At 43.4% G+C, this 16,785-nt stretch overlaps 1 protein-coding gene across 5 annotated transcripts in view; it reads left to right on the top strand.

Moving 5' to 3' along the window:
* Positions 1-16,785, top strand: part of CMKLR1 (chemerin chemokine-like receptor 1) — a 50,885-nt gene that overhangs the window by 19,956 nt on the left and 14,144 nt on the right. Inside the window, exon 1 of one of the 5 annotated variants that reach the window (XM_023497069.2) lies at positions 7,018-7,532. The exons of the other annotated variants lie outside the window; for them this stretch is intronic. The gene's annotated coding sequence lies outside the window, so the exon portion shown is untranslated. Of the gene's footprint in view, positions 1-7,017; positions 7,533-16,785 lie in introns of those variants that run through there. 5 annotated transcript variants of the gene reach the window in all.

Here is a 16,785-nt window from a genome sequence, read left to right as displayed (position 1 = left end):
CCCAGCCAGTAAGTCTCCAAAACCAGATTTGAACTCACTAAGATAAGTCTTTGTGACTCCGATCCCAATGCGCCGGGCACGATGGCGCTATCTCATTGCCTCCATAAGCACCAACTGATGCTCATGGGAGCATGATGGGAGTAATAGGTATGATATTTGGATTCTAATTCCAGATGTGCTTCTGATAATGGGCTCGGGGGAGCCCCCTAACTTCTGCAAGGGTGGAGTGTAGAGGAGGGTGAGCAGACGGTTCCCGGATCAGGGTTTCAATACTTGCCGCACTAACCACCGCCAAGTTACTCACATTCTCCGAGTCTCAATTTCCTCATCTATAAAATGGGTATAACGAAGCCCATGGTACTGACCTCACAGAGCTGTTGTCAGCAAAGCAGTAGCAAAACCTTAAAGCTTCCATTAAGTGCCAACTGTTATCACTCCCACAGAAACCAGATCTGGCCTTAAGCTATTCAGATCGTATTTATCGATTTGAATTTTAATCCCTCCCAGCTGCCTGGTGATATTTCACTTTTTGCTTCTATAGTCAGTGATCATTTTAAAAAGTGGTTAAGTCATGAGGTAAGGAGAGGAAATGAAGGGCCGCTGCCAGTGAAAGATACAACTGGGGAGGGGCTCTTGGCTGTCCCGGAGCCGGGAGGCCAGACAGACTCGAAGAATCATCTGGTCACCCCCCTTTCACAGGTGAGAAAATTGAGGTTAAATGACTTATCCAGGGTCACAGAGCTGGTGGGTAGTAGAGGAAGGATTTGAACTCGGGTCTGCCCGAATCCAAGCCCAGGACTGCAGCAGCTACATAACGATGGGCCTAGATGGGTTGAGAGCAAGTGTTCTGAGTCAGGGTGTGGTTAAGGAGGATGAGGAGGGAAGATGAGGCAGGGGAAGTGGGGTCAGGCCTCAAGAGAGGTAAAAGGATGCCAGATTTGAATCTCTTCCTCTTGTAGTGGATTTTCAAGGGTCCCCCAAGTCTAAGGTGGGGAGCCCTGTGGGTAACGGGAGGGAAAAGCAGAGCATACAACAAAGACTTCTGGGGCTGACTGAGGACTGGGGCTGGCACTCTTCCACCGGGAGAGCCGGCGGCCACATCACCCGCTTCGGAGTCTGGCGATCTGGGGGGGCTGCTTGGCTTTATTAATTGTCAGTGTGACCTTGGGTAAGTGGTTTCCTCCCTGCCTCTTTGTTTTCTTGCCTCAGAAGTGAAGAGATTGAAGTGGAATTTCTCTTAAAGGCCCTTCTCCCTGGGACATTTTGTGGCTCAGATCCGAGAAAAACAGAGAAGGGCTGGCGTGTTTGTGTTGGCCGAGGGGGTGCTTGGGTCAGTCTTGACTTCAGGTCCCTCTTGGCTCAGGGAGGCTGCCCCTCCCCGCCCTCAGCTTTCTGGCTGGGTGTGACCCTGCCCAGGTTATGGGGACATTGGCCCTCATTTCCTTAAGGCAGGGACATTTTAACTCATGCTGCTGAAGGGGATGGGTAAGGACTGTCTCATCTGGGCTGGCCAAGGAGATGGCTGGCTGGGCAAACTTTATCAAGCAATGAGGGCTAAGCCAGCCCTGCTTAAATCCCTCTCTCTCTCTCGTCTATCTCTGTTTTGGTATCTCTCTGTCTCTTTCTCATGTCTCTGTTTCTGTCTTTCTCCTTTCTCCTCTCTTTTTTTCTGTGTCTCTCTTTTTTCTCTGTCTCTGTTCCTGTCTGTCTCAGTTTCCCTCTCCTTTCTCTTCTTATTTTCCTGTCTGTTTTTGTCTCTCTCTGCCTGAATCTCTCTCTCTTTCTAACTTTATTTCTTTCCCTCTGTGTCTGTCTTTCTGTCTGTTTCTCTCTCTCCTTTCTTCTCTTTCTTACTGTTTTTCTTTATGTTTTTCTCTCTCTGCCTCTGTCTCTCTTTTTGTTTCCCTTTCCCTCTCTTTTTCTTTCTCTAACTCTGTTTTTATCTCTGTCTCTTTCTGTCTCTCTTTTCTCTCTCTCTGTCACTCTCTGTGTGTCTCTCTCCTTTCTTTCTTTCACTGTTTTTCTATCTTTTTTTCTCCTCCATCTCTTTCTCTGTGTCTATATCTCTGTCTCTCTCTCTCTTGTCCCTCCCTATTTTTTCTTTTCTTTTCATTATCTCTGTGTATCTTTTTTTCTCCTCTGTCTCTCTCTATGTCTCTATTTCTGTCTCTCTCCTTTCTTTCTCTCTGTTTTTTCTATATGTCTCCCCGTGTCTGTCTCTCTGTCTCTCTTCTTTCTCTGTCTCTGTCCCTTTCTGTCTCCATCTCCATTTGTCTCTCCTTCTTCTGCTCCTCCTCTGTTTTTTCTTTTTTCTGCCTGTGTCTCTGTATGTCTCTATCTCTGTCTCTCCCTCTCTCCTGCCTCCCTCCTTTTCTCTCTCTTTTTCCTTATCTTTTCCTCTCTTCCACTTTTGCCCCTCCATCTGCCTTTTATCTCTCTCTTTGCCTCCCCCTCCCTTTCTTTGTTCTAGGCCTTGATCAGCCTGCTGGGAGCTCACGGGCCCCTCTAAAATTGCACACCTGGCACAGCCTGGCGCCTGGAAAGTTCAGACTTTTGTCCGTCCCACCTCCTCTTCCCCCAAGCTGATTTGAACTTTACTTGTCGTGGCCGGGGTTCCCAGAACTCAGCAGAGCTGTCTCTAGCTAGACATGTGGGCTGTAGAAAGTGGCAGGAGGTGGAGGACAGACAGCTAGTTGGCTTTGCCAGGATTCAGTCATCAGACCCATAAGGCCTTTCTGATGTGGCCCCAGTGCTCAGGTACCCACAGGGCGCCAGGCAGATCCAAAGTCAACATCCCGCTCTGATGTCATCCCTGATCCCACTTTGTCCCCCTGCCCACCCTTTCCCTCTCTTCCCGAGCTGTCTGAACTCCGACTTCCCTCCACCTCCTTGGCATTCGCCTCACACGCCCACAGAGACAGAGCCTCCGGGAGCCGGGTCCAAGCCGGTCCGTGCAATAAGGGCGGTAGTGGTTTAATTAGCTAATGAGAGGCTCCTCTGGTATTTTCTGAGGAGGAAGCGACCACTTCCTCTGCTGGCTGGCGGATGACACCAAAAGACTGAGAGAGGCTTTGAAAGGCTGCTATGGGGCAGAGGCTGGCCCAGCCCCAAAGTGTGAGTCCTGCAGGAGGAGGCTGGGCATCTCTCTCCCTCTCCCCCCTTTAATCTCTGTCCAGGTATCTTCTGACCAGGGCCAGGAGCTTCCCTTGGCCAAGTTCCTGCCATGATTGCGGGCTCCCGTAACGTGGAGCGGAGGAACCTTGGAGCACCATCTTGTTCTCTAGGTCCTTCTTTGACTTAGTGATCATACCAGGGCTCCTGGCTCCAGTCGCCATCTCTCTGCAGAAGCCCCCAGATCTATAGATAGGTTCCAGCTTTTCTCCAGCGCTCCCGTCCCGCAATAGCTGCCCAGTGGGTGTCTACAATCGGATGCTCCACAGCCACCGGCAACTCTCCATGTCCAAAAGAAAACTCCCCATCTTTCCCTCCAAACCCAAACCTCTTCTCACCTTCCCTATTTCAATTAACCAACCAGTCACCTGAGGTTCACACACTTGAAGCCATCCCAGGTAACCCAGCAGATAGAGGGCTGATCCTGGAGCCAGGAAACCTTGAGTTCAAGTCCAGCCTCAGACATTTAGTAATAGAATTTAGTAGTGGGCACACTATTTCATCCTTGTTTGCCTCAGTTTCCTTATTTGAAAAACGAGGAGGAAAAAATGCTAATATTAGCATCTCCCTTTTGGGATTGTTGTGATGATAAAATGAGATAATATTTACAAAGTGCTATTAGAGAGAGTGTCTCGGTCTTTTAAGTTTAGACCTTCGAGGCCATCAGATCCAGCTTCCTCATTTGTAAGATAAGGAAACTGAGGCACAGATATCCCACAGTTAAACAATTAGTATCTGAGGTGTGATTTGAGTTGTAAAGGTTAATTGTTATTATAACTATATATAAATGATACAGGTGATATAGAGAGATTAGTTATTAACCTGACATGTAAAGGATAGTTATTATTATGACTTATTATAACATATTACTATTACAATTATAATAATGATATCATATATTATGTGTCAGGCAGTGAGCTGAGTGCTTTACAAATAATACATATTTGCCTATTGTTTTCCCTGATTTAATGTTAATTCTTTGAGGGTGGAGGCTATTTCACTTATGTCTTCATATGCCCTATGGCTAAAAAAACTTATTGATGGATTTATCTATAAATTTATTATAGATATTATCACATATTTAATATAATCACATTAAATTATAACATTTATATTTTATGACTTATTATAGGAAAGCTTATTGATTGATTTATCTATGTTTATTATAGATATTATTACATATTTAATATATTACATTAAAATATATTATAACATATTTATATTTTATGACTATTATTATGGGAAAGCTTATTGATTGATTTATCTATGTTTATTATAGATATTATTACATATTTAATATATCACATTAAATTATATGATAACATATTTATATTTTATGACTATTATTATAGGAAAGCTTATGGACTGATTCATCTATAACTTTATTATAGATATTATTACATATTTAATACATCACATTAAATTATATTTTATAAGGACTATTATTATAAATTCGTGGTGAAAAAAAGGTCAAGAAAGGAGAAACCCAAGAAAGGAGTCCCAGTGTGAGTTGATAGTAAGTTTGGACGGGACTCAGGAAGGCTTTGGAGTCTCCCTTCCTGGAGATTTGAAAGGAAAGGCTACCTCTGTAAATCAGCATCATTTCCTCTTTGGCCTAAGGCAGAAAGAAGATTTATCTTCCTAAATCCCTTTCAGACCAAGGACAAGAACCTTTTGGAAACACAGAAGTTTCCAGCCTGTGAGTACCTGTCCCTTAGGAAGATAAGGGCCATGAGATTACTGCATGGATTGCCCAGAGAGGCTGGGGGATTATTTTCCTTGGGTCCCTTCCAAAAGAGCCAGGAAGCTACTTCTCCCGAAAGTATGGGCACAGCCCTGCCTGGGAGGGGAAGAAGGATGGATGGGAGGGTTCTCTCAGTCCCATGATTCCCGGGAAGGCAACTGGGTGACCAAGATGGTAGAATGGGAAGAGGCGTCAACTTGAGCTGGATTTTTTATCGTGGTTCTTACTGGTTGAGTGACCTTGGGCGAGACAGTGAACCTCTATAAAATGGGAATAATAATTTCTGCCTTGGTTAAAGGATAGGCTGAGTATGTAAATTAAAATGCTATGCTAGATCATACTAGACTGGATCATGATCCTCTTTGAGAATGAAGGATAAGCAATAACAACGTATCATAATCATAGTGATAATTTCACCTCGGTTTTCTCATTTGTAAAATGGGGATAATGATAGCATAGTTTCCTGGGGTTCTCTGCGAGGATAAAATGAAATATTATCTATAAATGCTTTGTAACATGAGATGTTGCAATATTAACACGAGATGTTACAGTGTTAACACGAGGTATAATAATGTAGTTATTATTATTGCTGTGATTTATTTTTCTGTCTAATCTATCCCCATTGCCTTACCCTCTGATTCATTAATTGCAAGACCCTGAGTTATCAATTAATGTCTCTCAGTCTCAGTTTCCTGAAATATAAAATGAGGGAGTTGGACTCTAAATCCGTGATCCTATTTGGTGTTAACTGTCCTATATAGTGATCTGTTGTTCGTCCTTTGTTCTGGACTAGGATCAGTGACATGGAGATGTCTTGGATTTGTGCATGAATTGGGTTTAAGTGAGGTGGGGACCTTATCTCCAGTGATAAGGAAGAAAACAACATGGCATAGTTATCCTAAACTTGCTCTGGATTCAAATCCTGACTTATTTACCCATATCATCCTGGGCAAGTTACCTAAACTCTTTATACCTTAGACACTTCCCTCAGACTTTTATCTCTTCTAACTTGTTATGGCATCTCAGTTGTATTCCCTGCCTCAATGGGAGACAGAATCTTATAGGGGAGAGGGCTCTGATGATGCCGAGTTCAAATCCCACCACAGATACTTGCAAAGTGTTTAACTGTGGGATCTCTGTGCCTCACTTTCCCTATCTTACAAATGAGGAGGTTGGATTCGTTGACCTCTAAGGTCTAAATTTGAATGGCTGAGACCTCTCTCTTATCTTTTCTTCCCTAAACTGGCAAAGGATATTGCTCTAACTCAGATCAAGGATCCCCTATTGCCTTTAGGGTTAAAAAAAAACTCTACTGAGCATGAAAAAAAAGCAAGTTGAGGGTAACTGATAGGCTTCAAACTTACTGGTGAGTAGGAGGGTGCCTACCCCAAGTGTATGGAGAATTCTGCGGTGACATGGGTAAATGACAACAATTTGTTCCAGTGGCCACAAAGGCAGCTAGACCAGGTGCTATAGAGATCTCAGAGCTTGGTCAGACATCAAAGACGCCAAGATAATTTACTGCATCCTGGGCATCCTTCTTCTTCATCTTCCTCTTCCTCCTCTTCTTCCTCTTTTTCCTCCTCCTTTTCTTTCTTTCTTTCTTTCTTTCTTTCTTTCTTTCTTTCTTTCTTTCTTTCTTTCTTTCTTTCTTTCTTTCTTTCTTTCTTTCTTTCTTGATGGGGCAATTGCCCAGGGTCACACAGCTAGTAACTATTAAGTGTCTGAGGCTGGATTTGAACTCAGGTCCTCCTGACTTCATTTCTCTATCCACTGAGCCATCTAGCTGCCCCTGACTCTTTCTTCTTGAGCTCATTTCCCTCAAGCCCAGCCCAATTCCTGATACATTGTAGATGATTTTTAACAGTAATATTAAAACAATAATGACTAGCATTTATATAGTACTTTATTATTTGGAAAGTATTTTGCAAATATTATGCACATTTTCAATTTACAATTTTTTTATTTTCACAATCCCCCATGAGGCAGTCTCTATTATTATCTCCTTTTTACAGATAAGGAAACTGAGGTAAACAGATTAAGGGACTTGCCCAAGATCACATAGCTAGGAAGTACCTGAGGTCTTCCTGACTCCAGGTCCAATGCTCTATTCATGGTGCCCCTTAGCTATTTCATACATTCTTGTAGATTTCTTGAATGGCCGAATCCTAGATTATTTTTGGAGGTGGGGGAGCCTCCCCACTCCCCAGGCTTAAGAATCCAATCGACCTTCGCAATGTTTTTCTTTTAGGGTCACGAGAGTTTTTTCCAATCCATTGGGAGGAAGCCCAGCTCTGGGCTTCCTCTCCCTCCAGGACAGCTGGGGTACAGCCCTGGGGCTGCTCCTGGGACACTCAGACCCTGGCTTCCAGCCCCTTTCTGGAGCAGAGCCGTTCCAGAATGTCCATCTGTCTCCAGATGGGACGGCCTTGATGTTTCCGGGGGCGATTGGGTGGGAGGCTGAGGCACCCTGTCCCTGTGCTGTCAGGCCCTCTGCCAGACATGTGGCGAGCATCCGAAAGAAAACTCGAGGCGAGAGGGAGGAGGAGACGACCCTCACCAGGGAAGCGGGCAGCCCACGGGGGAGACAGCAGAGCTGGGTCAATGGCGAGAGCAGGTAAGGTCAAGGCTGCCGGGAAGGAGCCAAAAGCTAGGCTCTCTCTTCTGACAGCTGTAACCCTGGGGGAAAGCTGGCTTTCTGCTGGAGGTTGTCTGAGCCCTTCCAGGATTCCTGGAACTCAAGAGCAGGAAAAATCTCAATTTCACTGCTTATTATCTGTGAGAATATGGGCGAGTCACCTAGCCTCCTTTTGGTATTAAAGCAGACAGCTTTTTCCTCTCAGGACTAACTATAGAATTTATAAGCTAATGCCTGCCCTCTGCTGATTCTCCCCAATTTGTTCTGCCTCTGCTTGTTGCTACCTAATTGTTTACTTGTTGTCTCTCCTATTGCGGGACGGACTTCTTAAAATCAAAGACTCTTTTTTTCTATTTTAGAATAGTGCTTGGCACATAGTAGGTGCTTAATAAAGACTTGTTGACTTGACTTGTCCTATCCATTACAATGTGACAAAAGTATTTAACCTAATGCTTGGTACATAGTAGGCACTTAGTAAATCTTGTTCCCTTTGAAAGTTCTTGTTCAATCAATCTTGTCTTCCATGACTTCCATCTGGGTATCTTTTGGCAGAGATACTAGAGGGCTTTGCCATTTTCTTCTCCAGGTCATTTTATGGATGAGGAAACTGAGGCAAACAGAGTGAAGCGACTTGACCGGGATCACACAGCTAATAAATGTCTGGGGTTAGATTTGAACTTGGAAAGATGAGTCTTCTTGACCGCACCAGCCAACTGCCTTCTTTTGGGAATAGAATCTGTCTTGCTTTTATTTGAATCCCCAGTCCTTAGAATAATGCCTGGCACACAGTAGGTACTTAATAAATAGTGATTGACTTGACATATTTATAAAGCCTTCAGCATAAACCTGGCACAGAGTAAGCACTTTAAAAATGCTGCTTCCCTTCCCCTTTTTGAAAACAGAGACTTTCTTTTGCCTTTCTTTGTAGCTTCAGTTCTTAGCATAATAACACACACATAGTAAGCCTTTTAATGTTTGTCAATCAACTGACTTCATGGCCAATTTAAATTAATTTCATTAAAATAATTATTAATACTTGCCATTTAGGGGAAGGGGAAAGGGAGGAATCAGAACCCAAGGTTTTGCAAGGATTCATGTTGAAAAATTATCCCCATGCATATGTTTTGAAAATAAAAAGCTTTAAATAATAATTATCAAGTGTCTATCATGTTCCATCCAGGTGTAGTGAAAAGCAGACCAGTTCAAATCTGGGTTTGAGTCCTGGCTTTCGTACCTAGTGGAGGCAGGGACCTTAAGCAAGCAATGTCGCCTCTCAGTTCTCCAGAGCAAAGATTGTCGGTTAGGGGGAAGTGCTGATTTGCAGATACGCATCAGTGCAAGGGGAAATGTGTGTGAGTATGTGAGTGTGTGTGTGTGTGTGTGTGTGTGTGTGTGTGTGTGTGAATGGGGGGGAGCTACCGATATGACATGTCTCCCCTGACTTGGTCAGACCACATCTGAGATATATGTTCAGCTCTGAGCCCCAGAGAGACACAGAGTGCCTGATGGGAAGCACAAGTAAATGGGGAGAAGGCTTGCGGTGTGTTCTGTGAGGATGGAATCAAGGGACTGGGGAGCTTCATCCTGGAAAAGCTCGGCCTGAGGAGATAGTTTTCTTCATGTAAAGAAATGTTCTGTAGAGCAAAGCTTTTTAAACTGGGGATCACAACCCCATATAGGGTTCTGCGACTGTGGGCGTCATGAAATTATGATTTATTATCATAAATGTTTGATTTACATCCCTATTTTATATACCTGGGTTGGGAATGAGGATGACTCATCTTCTTGAGTTCAAATCTGGCTTCAGATCTTACTAACTGTGTGACCTTGGATTAGTTATTTAACCTTGTCTGTCTCAGTTTCCCCATCTAGAAAACAGGGATTATAATATTAACTATTTCTCACGGAACTGTTGCATCAGATGGACAGCTACATCTGTAGTGGATGGAATACTGGACTTGGAATCAGGAAGACTCATCTTCTTGAGTTCAAATCTGGCCTCAGACCTTACGAGCTGTGTTGCCTCAGTTTCCTCATCTGTAAAATGAGAAGGAAACAGCAAAGCACTCCGATATCTCTGCCAAGAAAATTCCAAATGGGGTCGTGAAGAGTCAGACAAAACAGAACATCTTTGCCAAGAACATAGTTGTGAAGAAATCAGAGATCATTGCTCCAAGTCTCCAGATATTGGGTAACAAAGTAAGATTTCAGTCAGTCAATAAACAAGAGTTTATCTGATACAACAATTCTGTGAGAGGTAGTTGATATTATAATCCCTGTTTTCTTGATGAGGAAACTGAGACAGACGAGGTTAAATAAATAATCCAAGGTCACACAGCTAGTAAGGTCTGAGGCCAGATTTGAACTCCTCAAGATGAGTCTTCCTCATTTCAAAGCCGGCATTCTGACCACTGGCTGAGTAGGGAGTACGTAATAAATAAGCATATTAGTAAATTCAATAAGTTCTTGTTTACTAACTGATTGAAATCTTATTTTGTTGCCCACTACCTGGAGACTTGGAGCAAACAACTCGGAGGCCTTCACGTTCCCCAGTGATAAAAGAAGACCATCAGATTAGACAATTTCTAAAGTCCCATCTGGGCTAATGGAGAGGCTGGATAAAGTGTCTGGTGCAAAAAAAAATTCTTATTTGATTATCTGGGGGAAGGATAGGGACATTTGGGGGATTGTTTTTATTCATTTAGTAAGCATCCATTGAGAAGCCACTAGGTGGAAAGCTCCGTGTCCTGAAAATGCCAGAGACACATAGGTCAAAGTCATGGAGACTTGTGGTCCCTGCCCTCATGCAGCTTACATTCTAATCAGGGCCATCGTTGTGGATATTTGCAGAATTTTCAAGAAAGAATAGGGTAACATCCACCAATAAAGAACAAAGAGGGAGCTGGAGGAGAATAGATTTAGAATAAGAAGAGAACTTGGAGATAATTTTGTCTAGCTCTAGTCCGCTACTTAACTGAAGAGAAACTGAGTCCCACGAGGTTGCGTCTGGTTCAAAATCATCCAGGGAGCGTGTGTCAGAGACAGGATTTTCATCAGTCAATGAAATGCTTGCTATGTGCCAGGTTCTGTTTTAAGGGCTAGAGATACAAAGAGAAAATCAAAATGCTCCCCGTCTTCGAGAAGTGGACACTTTGCTGAGTGAGACAACACGTACACAAATGGGAATATAATAGAAGATGCAGAATAGATGGAAGATAGTCACTTTAGAGGGTAAGGCTCTAGCAGTTGATCTGGACCCCAAATCCTCTGGTTTGAAATTTTCTGCTCTTTTTCATTGATCAAGAAACATCTGGTTGCTCTTTCCATAGAACCATATAGGGGATGGAAGCCATGGATATAGCTGGGATAAAGTCAGTCGGCATTTATCAAGTAACTACTTTTTGCCTTATTTTTCCTTATCTGTAAAATGAACTAGAGGAGGAAATGGCAAATCATATAATTCTGTTCGCCTCGGTTTCCTCAGCTGTAAAATGAGGTGGAGAAGGAAACGGCAAACCACTCCAGTATCTTTGGCAAGAAAACCCCAAATGGGGTCACAAATGACTAAAAACAAGATAAATGTGCCAGGCACTGTGCTGAGTACTGAATATAAGGGAGAATATGGTCAGAGACATAAATTTGGTGTAAATAATGGGGTATAAGATCACAGACTTATAGGAACTGATAAAGGAAATGAGCCCTAATGGGATCCTGGGCTTGAATCCCAGTTTGGCTACTTACAGGGCCTTAGTTTCTTTATATGAAAAATGAGGGGGGTTAGACTAGATTCTCTCTCAAGGTCTCTTCTAGCTTTAATTGCCATTCTCTCCCCTGGAATCAGATGATCTAGGATAAAATCTCATATACTGCAGCCATGCTATTGGACAAGTCACAAAATCATAACAATCAGTGTTTTAAAATTTTGAAAGTACTTTAATAATATCTTCTCATTTTATCTTTACAACAATCACTTCTACTTTACATATGAGGAAACTGAGGCAGAAAGCAGTTAAATACTTGCCCAGGGTCATACAGCCAGTTAAGTGTTTTTAGTTAGATTAGCACTCAGGTCTTTGCTGAATCCAGGTTCATCTTTACCTAACAATCTCTGTGGGCTCCAGCCTCCTCATCTGTCAAATGAAGGGGATGTCCTAGACGACCCCTGAAGTTTTTTTTCAGCTTGAAATCTGTGATCTTATGTTTAGAGTCTTGAGGACTAGAGTCTCCATCCTTTGGTGAACTTTGCCTTCCCAATGCATGTACCACAATGCTTCCCGGCTTCTTCTGCCCAGTCTGAAGGTGGTTGCCATGGGGACCGACTCCCAGCCAGGAGCGAAAGTCATAACTGTATTGATTGTCTGGGCTGCCCCAACTCTGACAAGAGGTTTGAGCCCTGGGTGTCTGGGGCCTTCAGAGAACTGAACCCCCTAGAAATGCTCAGGGCATCCTTGAGGGATAAGCCATTTTCCTTCCTGTGGGACCGGGGAGAAGATCATCTGGGATCCCTCCCAAGCATCCCCCGAACCCCAGCTTCACTCCAACCTCCATGATTTTCCTTAAAGAGTCTCTGGTTGCCATGGAAAACCATGATTTTCTTTTTGAAAGAAAACTACAAATGTGGGTCAAGGTACAAAAACTGAGAGACTCATTCAGAATCTTAAAGTCCGAACTTCCCAGAAGACTCCTTGCTGGCCATGCTGCTGCCCCATTTCTGAGCCAAGATCCTCTCTAGTATGTTCTCCTCCCGTCAGGAAGGCAGGAGAACTGACAGACTTCTGAGGGGCGACAATGATCTTAAAGACTCAGACAACTAAAGTGAGCAGCCCTAGCTAATGGTGGCTTCTTGGGGTTTCTGGAGACCGCGCATTACTTCAGCATCAGGGTTGTGTCCACCCTGAAAGGATATCACCTCCGGCTTTCTCAACACTTGAGTCATCCACTCTGGAAGAAAGGCTTGACCCTGCCCTGCCTCTCCCTCCAACGCTCTGCTTTCCTTAATCCTTTGGAAGGGGCGACGCCAAACCAGATTCCTTTCAGCCAAATGTTGAGCAAGTTTCCACTCTGTTCTTCCTTCTTAATTACATTAACGAGATCATCCCGGACTCCTTGGCAGGAAGTCTCCAGAAACAAGATGGCCTTGGGGAGAGTGCATTCTGTCATGTGGCCAGAGCTATCTTTAAGGCCCCAGAGCTCTGGATGTCTTTGCGGGGAAGAGAGATCACAGAATCTCAATGGGCTTTTATGAATTTTCTAAAAGGGAAGGAAAATGGCCAGGAGCGGGATGGGCAGGGGCTGAAATGGCCTCCTCCAACTGACCGAGTGTTCCAAGACATCTGTCCATGTTTCTGATGAGTTCCAGAGCCGCATTATCCAGTGCTAAGTTTCGGTCGGCTGATTTGTGCCTCCAATATGTGTTAAGTCCAGCACTGACAGGCGTGGTGGATGTGGGCAGATTCTCCAGGTTTCACACCCCTTCCTGGTTTTCATGGAAGGGAAGAGCTGGTTCTCAAAGGTTAAGAACAGAGATCTAGAGCTGGAAGTGATTGGAGAGAACATCAAATCCGACCTGTTATTTTACAGAAAGGGAAAACCAAGATATAGAAAACTTAAGATCTGGAAGCTAGAAAGGGCTGAAGAGGTCATTAAATTCAATCTGTTATTTTGCTAAAAGGGGAAACTGAGACTTAGAAAACTTCCTAGGATCTGGATTATTCTGGAGTTAGAAAGCGCTGGAGAGATCATTAAGTCCAATCTGTTATTTTACTGAAAGGGGAAACTGAGACTTAGAAAATTTGCTAGGATCCAACTTCTGGAGTTAAAAGACAATCGAGTCCACCCCTTTCATTTTACAGATGGGAAAATTGAGGTCCAGCAAGATCAGGTGATTTTCCCAGTGCAGGCTATGTGATTTTCTCACTAATAAATGATAGAGTTGATATTTAACAGAGGTCTTTTAAGTGTGATCTTGGGTAAATCATTTCCATTCTCTGAAAGAGTCTTTGAGATGAGGAAATTAGTTAAGGATCATATTTATTTTTTGAGCAGAAGGGACTTCAGAAGTCATTTAATTTAAGTCCCTTATTTTTCAAATGAGGAAACTGAGGTCTAGGAATGTCATTTGATCTATCCAAAGTCACATAGGTAATATTGCCAGAGATGGGATTCGAACCCAGGGCCATCTTCCATTATGCTACATTGCCACATGCCACTGAAAACTAACTTGCTTTTTCCTCCCTTCCTTTCCTGTGTCCCCAATTAGCCCAGATGTTTTTGGTTGTTGTTCAATTGTTCCAGTCACGTCTGACTCTTCATGACCTCATTTGCAGTTTTCTGGGCAAAAATACTGGCGTGGTTTGCCATTTTCTTCTCCAGCTCAACTGACAGATGAGGAAACTGAGGTAAGCAGTGTTAAGTGACTTGCCCAGGATCACACAACTAGTTAAGTGTCTGAGGCCAGATTTGAACTCATGAAGATGAGTTTTCTTGACTCTATGCACTCTTGTGCCGCCTAGTGATGCAAATGTTAGAAATGTAAGAAATCAATCATAGAGAATTACATTTTGAGTTGGAAAGGGATTCTGGGAGTTTGACTAGAGAGCTTTTAATCAAATTCCTTCATTTTCTAGATGAGGCAACCTAGTCTAGAAAGTCTTTCATCATATTCTAATACCAGATTCCTCTAGAGAGAACTAGTTAGTTATAAAGAAGTGCTTCAGCAGAGGTTGATCCAGCTTTTGGGGAGCACTTTGTGAGGGTGAGTAGTAATGGAGGTCAGGAGTGGGGATTCAACAGAGTAGGAAGAAGCCACACTTCTACTTCTCCAGCTGACCTTCTAGGAGACTGCATCGTACATCAACTAATCAGTAAACATTTATTATGTGCCTACTGTATTCCAGGCACAGTTAATTATAATGAAATGCTTCAGCAGAGTTTGATCCAGCTTTTGAGGAGCACTTTGTGGGGGTGGGTAGTAATGAATGTCGGGAGTGGGGATTCAACAGAGTGAGAAGAAACCACACTTCTACTTCTCCAGCTGACCTTCTAGAAGATTGCATCCTGCAATCAACTAATCAGTAAACATTTATTAAGTGCCTACTGTATGCCAGACACTGTACTATGTGCTGGGGATAATAAAAAGAGATAAAACACATGCAACAAATATATACAGAGCTGGTCATTTAAAAGGCTGAGCACCAGGTCTGACATTAGAAAGATCTGACTTCAAATGTAGCCTCAGATCCCTCTTAGCTGTGTGACCCTGGACAAGTCACTTAGTCTTGTTTGCCTCAGGTTCCTCGTCTGTAAAATGAGCTGGAGAAGGAAATGACCAGCCTTTCTGGTATCTTTGCCAAGAAAATCTGAAATGGGGACACTAAGAGCCAGGCAAAATTGAACAACAACAAAAAGTCCTATACGGGATAAAAAAAGAAATAATTAACAGAAAAAGGGCATTGGACTTGGAAAAAAAGAGGCAGAGACTGATGATTTGCCCAGAGGTGGGAACTCTGCCTGTGCAGAATTTCTCTGTGGGTCTCCTCAGTTCAATTAAGATTTGCCTTAATGAATCAAGCTGATTTCCAGAAACACGAGCAGCCCTTCCATCTAGTGGAAGAACCAACCAAGCTGAGCCCAGCTCCTTTCCTTGCTCTTAACCCGAGTCAGTAACATGTGAAGTTAGCCAACATAGGGGGCGTAGGAGTGGCCCTTGGCTGGAGGAGAGGCTTTCTGGAAGGATACATGTCGATTCATACTCTCTGTGAGGTGGATTAAGAGACATCCCCAAGAAGCCAGAAAGCCAGAAGCTTCCCAATTTCTACTGTTTACTAGCTATTTCAGAGGGTGGGGATCTAGAGGTAGCTAAATAGGCCAGTAGAGAAAGCGCCAAAGACCTGAGATTTTTATGATCTATTTGACCTTGAGTAAGTCAACCAACTTGTCTGCCTCGGTTTCCTTATCTGTAAAATGGGTACCTCTCTCCCAGGCTCAAATGAGAAGGATTCAATGGGATAATAAGTGCTAGTAGAGCTACTGTTATAATATATAATATAATTGTACTAATATTAGAGCTGGAAGGGACCTGAGAGGCCATTCAGCCGAGCCCCTTCATTTCACAGATGTTAAATGACTGGATTCAAATCTGATCTCTGGCAATAGTTAAAGGGCACCTAGGTCAGTGTCAGGGGATTCTGACATCAAAGACGCCGTATTCTTCCTGTTATTCTATGTTGTCCCATGTAGCATCCAGTTCTCCATGGAGTCAATGATTCTTTACCTTTCTGGAGGCCGAGGTCCCATCCAGGTGATCTCTTGAGGTTTCTTCCAGCTTTAAAATGAAATGATTTTACTCAGATGTTTTAGCACAATGGAATAAGCCATGGAGCAGATCAGAGAACCCGAGTTCGAATCTGTCTCTGACACTTCTTATCTCTGCACTGTGAGCAAATCATTTTACCTCTCTGAGTTTCAGGTTTTACTCTCTATAAAATATCAAACAATAAACATTCATTCAGTGTTTATTTCATGTCAGGAAGCGTGCAAGGCACAGGGCAGAGACAGAAAAATGAAAACAAAATTATTCAGACTCTTCTGTTTGGTATCTTAAAACCATTCACTATTTGGTTCCAGTTTTCCCTTCTAGCCATATGCTCTTCACACACTCCACTCTTCAGCCAAACTGGCCTTTTTGCTGTTCCTGAAACATGACGTTCCCATTTCCCACCTCCACACCTTTGCACGGGCTGTGTGCCTCTTAGGAGGGACTAGCTTCCCCGGGCTTGGACGGTTTCATGCAAAGAAAAATTGTTGACATTCTATGACAGGGATTCCTTTGGGTCTAAATTAGCCTAGAGAGCCTGATTTGTTTAGCTTGGGCTTAAAGGGCAGATCTGGGATCGATAACAGAAAAGGCAGATTTAATGGCAAAGATGCAGATTTACGTTCGGTATCAGGGGGGAAAGACCCAAATCCAAATTTCCCCACAGTGAGAGTCGTTCTGTGTGGCATGGGATGGCTTGGACAGATCAGACTTCTGTTTTCTGGAGGTTGGATAACCACTGGTCAGGGATCTCAGAGGAAGAATTCCCACTCAGTTCCGTTGCGAGCCAGATGGCTGAGAAGTCCCTGGGATTCTCCGTGCCAGGCCCTATACTTCTGGCCATATTCTAGCTCTCAGTAAACCATCCTGAGGAGTGTAAACACTTGACTTCACCGAGTCTCCATAGATTTTTAAATT

The sequence above is a fragment of the Sarcophilus harrisii genome, chromosome 1, assembly GCF_902635505.1.
Source record: "Sarcophilus harrisii chromosome 1, mSarHar1.11, whole genome shotgun sequence".
NCBI classification, from domain to species: Eukaryota; Metazoa; Chordata; class Mammalia; order Dasyuromorphia; family Dasyuridae; genus Sarcophilus; species Sarcophilus harrisii.
The sequence above is the reverse complement of the archived record's forward strand: the minus strand, read 5'-3'. Positions and strand labels throughout refer to the sequence as shown.